A 6,007-nucleotide genomic window follows, 5' to 3' on the forward strand; every position below is an offset into this window, starting at 1 on the left:
ACAGAATAAATTAAATAATGTAAAAAATAGTACAAAAAATGGGTTTTTTGTTGTTAAATCACTCTAAATTTGATCCGAAAATTTTGAAATTTGGCAGGTAGATTACTTGCTAATACTTTATCAATATATTTAATAAAATGTAACTATATCTCAACAAACACTGCACAGAATAAATTAAATAATGTAAAAAATAGTACAAACCATGGGTTTTTTGTTGTTAAATCACTCTAAATTTGATCCGAAAATTTTGAAATTTGTCAGGTAGATTCCTTGCTTATACTTTATCAATATATTTCCTAAAATGTAACTATATCTCAATAAACACTGCACAAAATAAATTAAAAAATGTAAAAAATAGTACAAAAAATGGGTTTTTTGTTGTTAAATCACTCTAAATTTGATCCGAAAATTTTGAAATTTGGCTGGTAGATTCCTTGCTAATACTGTATCAATATATTTCCTAAAATGTAACTATATCTCAATAAACACTGCACAGAATAAATTAAATAATGTAAAAAATAGTACAAAAAATGGGTTTTTTGTTGTTAAATCAATTTAAATTTGATCCGAAAATTTTGAAATTTGGCAGGTAGATTCCTTGCTAATACTTTATCAATATATTTCCTAAAATGTAACTATATCTCAATAAACACTGCACAGAATAAATTAAATAATGTAAAAAATAGTACAAAAAATGGGTTTTTTGTTGTTAAATCACTCTAAATTTGATCCGAAAATTTTGAAATTTGGCAGGTAGATTCCTTGATAATACTTGCTTTTTTTTATTACTTTTTTTCTATTACTTTTTTGTTATTCCTTTTTTTTTATTACTTTTCTTTTATTACTTTTTTTTTATTAATTTTTTTTTATTACTTTTTTTTATTACTCTTTTTTTATTACTTTTTTTTATTACTTTTTTTTATTACTTTTTTTTTATTACTTTTTTTTATTACTTTTTTTTATTACTTTTTTTTTATTATTTTTTTTTTATTACTTTTTTTATTACTTTTTTTTATTACTTTTTTTTGTTACTTTTTTTTTATTACTTTTTTTTATTACTTTTTTTTTATTATTATTTTTTATTACTTTTTTTTTATTACTTTTTTTTTATTACTTTTTTTTATTACTTTTTTTTTATTACTTTTTTTTATTACTTTTTTTTTATTACTTTTTTTTTATTACTTTTTTTATTACTTTTTTTTTATTATTTTTTTTTATTACTTTTTTTTATTACTTTTTTTTATTACTTTTTTTTTAGTACTTTTTTTTTTATTACTTTTTTTTTATTACTTTTTTTTTATTACTTTTTTTTATTACTTTTTTTTTATCACTTTTTTTTTATTACTTTTTTTTATCACTTTTTTTTAGTACTTTTTTTTTATTACTTTTTTTTATTACTTTTTTTTATTACTTTTTTTTATTACTTTTTTTTATTACTTTTTTTTTGTTACTTTTTTTTTATTACTTTTTTTATTACCTTTTTTTATTACTTTTTTTTTATTACTTTTTTTTTATTACTTTTTTTATTACTTTTTTTTATTACTTTTTTTTTTATTACTTTTTTTTTATTACTTTTTTTTATTACTTTTTTTTATTACTTTTTTTTATTATTTTTTTGTTGTTAAATCACTCTAAATTTGATCCGAAAATTTTGAAATTTGGCAGGTAGATTACTTGCTAATACTTTATCAATATATTTAATAAAATGTAACTATATCTCAACAAACACTGCACAGAATAAATTAAATAATGTAAAAAATAGTACAAAAAATGGGTTTTTTGTTGTTAAATCACTCTAAATTTGATCCGAAAATTTTGAACTTTGGCAGGTAGATTCCTTGCTAATACTTTATCAATATATTTCCTAAAATGTAACTATATCTCAATAAACACTGCACGGAATAAATTAAATAATGTAAAAAATAGTACAAAAAATGGGTTTTTTGTTGTTAAGTCACTCTAAATTTGATCCGAAAATTTTGAAATTTGGCAGGTAGATTCCTTGCTAATACTTTATCAATATATTTCCTAAAATGTAACTATATCTCAATAAACACTGCACAGAATAAATTAAATAATGTAAAAAATAGTACAAAAAATGGGTTTTTTGTTGTTAAATCACTCTAAATTTGATCCGAAAATTTTGAAATTTGGCAGGTAGATTCCTTGCTAATACTTTATCAATATATTTCCTAAAATGTAACTATATCTCAATAAACACTGCACAGAATAAATTAAATAATGTAAAAAATAGTACAAACCATGGGTTTTTTGTTGTTAAATCACTCTAAATTTGATCCGAAAATTTTGAAATTTGTCAGGTAGATTCCTTGCTAATACTTTATCAATATATTTCCTAAAATGTAACTATATCTCAATAAACACTGCACAAAATAAATTAAAAAATGTAAAAAATAGTACAAAAAATGGGTTTTTTGTTGTTAAATCACTCTAAATTTGATCCGAAAATTTTGAAATTTGGCTGGTAGATTCCTTGCTAATACTGTATCAATATATTTCCTAAAATGTAACTATATCTCAATAAACACTGCACAGAATAAATTAAATAATGTAAAAAATAGTACAAAAAATGGGTTTTTTGTTGTTAAATCACTCTAAATTTGATCCGAAAAGTTTGAAATTTGGCAGGTAGATTCCTTGCTAATACTTTATCAATATATTTCCTAAAGTGTAACTATATCTCAATAAACACTGCACAGAATAAATTAAATAATGTAAAAAATAGTACAAAAAATGGGTTTTTTGTTGTTAAATCACTCTAAATTTGATCCGAAAATTTTGAAATTTGGCAGGTAGATTACTTGCTAATACTTTATCAATATATTTAATAAAATGTAACTATATCTCAACAAACACTGCACAGAATAAATTAAATAATGTAAAAAATAGTACAAACCATGGGTTTTTTGTTGTTAAATCACTCTAAATTTGATCCGAAAATTTTGAAATTTGTCAGGTAGATTCCTTGCTTATACTTTATCAATATATTTCCTAAAATGTAACTATATCTCAATAAACACTGCACAAAATAAATTAAAAAATGTAAAAAATAGTACAAAAAATGGGTTTTTTGTTGTTAAATCACTCTAAATTTGATCCGAAAATTTTGAAATTTGGCTGGTAGATTCCTTGCTAATACTGTATCAATATATTTCCTAAAATGTAACTATATCTCAATAAACACTGCACAGAATAAATTAAATAATGTAAAAAATAGTACAAAAAATGGGTTTTTTGTTGTTAAATCAATTTAAATTTGATTAGAAAATTTTGAAATTTGGCAGGTAGACTCCTTGGTAATACCTTATTAATATATTTCCTAAAATGTAACTATATCTCAATAAACACTGCACAGAATAAATTAAATAATGTAAAAAATAGTACAAAAAATGGGTTTTTTGTTGTTAAATCACTCTAAATTTGATCCGAAAATTTTGAAATTTGGCAGGTAGATTCCTTGATAATACTTGCTTTTTTTTATTACTTTTTTTCTATTACTTTTTTTTTATTCCTTTTTTTTTATTACTTTTCTTTTATTACTTTTTTTTTATTAATTTTTTTTTATTACTTTTTTTTATTACTCTTTTTTTATTACTTTTTTTTATTACTTTTTTTTATTACTTTTTTTTATTACTTTTTTTTATTACTTTTTTTTATTACTTTTTTTTTATTATTTTTTTTTATTACTTTTTTTATTACTTTTTTTTATTACTTTTTTTTGTTACTTTTTTTTTATTACTTTTTTTTATTACTTTTTTTTATTATTTTTTTTAATTACTTTTTTTTTATTACTTTTTTTTTATTACTTTTTTTTATTACTTTTTTTTTATTACTTTTTTTTATTACTTTTTTTTTATTACTTTTTTTTTATTACTTTTTTTATTACTTTTTTTTTATTATTTTTTTTTATTACTTTTTTTTATTACTTTTTTTTATTACTTTTTTTTAGTACTTTTTTTTTTATTACTTTTTTTTTATTACTTTTTTTTTATTACTTTTTTTTATTACTTTTTTTTTATCACTTTTTTTTTATTACTTTTTTTTATCACTTTTTTTTAGTACTTTTTTTTTATTACTTTTTTTTATTACTTTTTTTTATTACTTTTTTTTATTACTTTTTTTTATTACTTTTTTTTTGTTACTTTTTTTTTATTACTTTTTTTATTACCTTTTTTTATTACTTTTTTTTTATTACTTTTTTTTTATTACTTTTTTTATTACTTTTTTTTATTACTTTTTTTTTTATTACTTTTTTTTTATTACTTTTTTTTATTACTTTTTTTTATTACTTTTTTTTATTATTTTTTTGTTGTTAAATCACTCTAAATTTGATCCGAAAATTTTGAAATTTGGCAGGTAGATTACTTGCTAATACTTTATCAATATATTTAATAAAATGTAACTATATCTCAACAAACACTGCACAGAATAAATTAAATAATGTAAAAAATAGTACAAAAAATGGGTTTTTTGTTGTTAAATCACTCTAAATTTGATCCGAAAATTTTGAACTTTGGCAGGTAGATTCCTTGCTAATACTTTATCAATATATTTCCTAAAATGTAACTATATCTCAATAAACACTGCACGGAATAAATTAAATAATGTAAAAAATAGTACAAAAAATGGGTTTTTTGTTGTTAAGTCACTCTAAATTTGATCCGAAAATTTTGAAATTTGGCAGGTAGATTCCTTGCTAATACTTTATCAATATATTTCCTAAAATGTAACTATATCTCAATAAACACTGCACAGAATAAATTAAATAATGTAAAAAATAGTACAAAAAATGGGTTTTTTGTTGTTAAATCACTCTAAATTTGATCCGAAAATTTTGAAATTTGGCAGGTAGATTCCTTGATAATACTTGCTTTTTTTTATTACTTTTTTTCTATTACTTTTTTTTTATTCCTTTTTTTTTATTACTTTTCTTTTATTACTTTTTTTTTATTAATTTTTTTTTATTACTTTTTTTTATTACTCTTTTTTTATTACTTTTTTTTTACTTTTTTTTATTACTTTTTTTTTATTACTTTTTTTTATTACTTTTTTTTTATTACTTTTTTTTTATTACTTTTTTTATTACTTTTTTTTATTACTTTTTTTTTATTACTTTTTTTTTATTACTTTTTTTTATTACTTTTTTTTTATTATTTTTTTTTATTACTTTTTTTTTATTACTTTTTTTTTATTACTTTTTTTTATTACTTTTTTTTTATTACTTTTTTTTATTACTTTTTTTTTATTACTTTTTTTTTGGTACTTTTTTTTTTATTACTTTTTTTTTATTACTTTTTTTTTATTACTTTTTTTTATTACTTTTTTTTAGTACTTTTTTTTTATTACTTTTTTTTTAATACTTTTTTTTTTATTACTTTTTTTTTATTACTTTTTTTTATTACTTTTTTTTTATTACTTTTTTTTATTACTTTTTTTTATTACTTTTTTTTATTACTTTTTTTTATTACTTTTTTTTTGTTACTTTTTTTTATTACTTTTTTTATTACCTTTTTTTATTACCTTTTTTTATTACTTTTTTTTATTACTTTTTTTTTATTACTTTTTTTTTATTAATTTTTTTTATTACTTTTTTTATTACTTGTTTTTATTACTTTTTTTTTATTACTTTTTTTTTATTACTTTTTTTTATTACTTTTTGTATTACTTTTTTTTATTATTTTTTTGTTGTTAAATCACTCTAAATTTGATCCGAAAATTTTGAAATTTGGCAGGTAGATTACTTGCTAATACTTTATCAATATATTTAATAAAATGTAACTATATCTCAACAAACACTGCACAGAATAAATTAAATAATGTAAAAAATAGTACAAAAAATGGGTTTTTTGTTGTTAAATCACTCTAAATTTGATCCGAAAATTTTGAAATTTGGCAGGTAGATTCCTTGCTAATACTTTATCAATATATTTCCTAAAATGTAACTATATCTCAATAAACACTGCACAGAATAAATTAAATAATGTAA

Source organism: Diabrotica virgifera, chromosome 9 (assembly GCF_917563875.1).
Source record: "Diabrotica virgifera virgifera chromosome 9, PGI_DIABVI_V3a".
Taxonomy (NCBI): Eukaryota; Metazoa; Arthropoda; class Insecta; order Coleoptera; family Chrysomelidae; genus Diabrotica; species Diabrotica virgifera.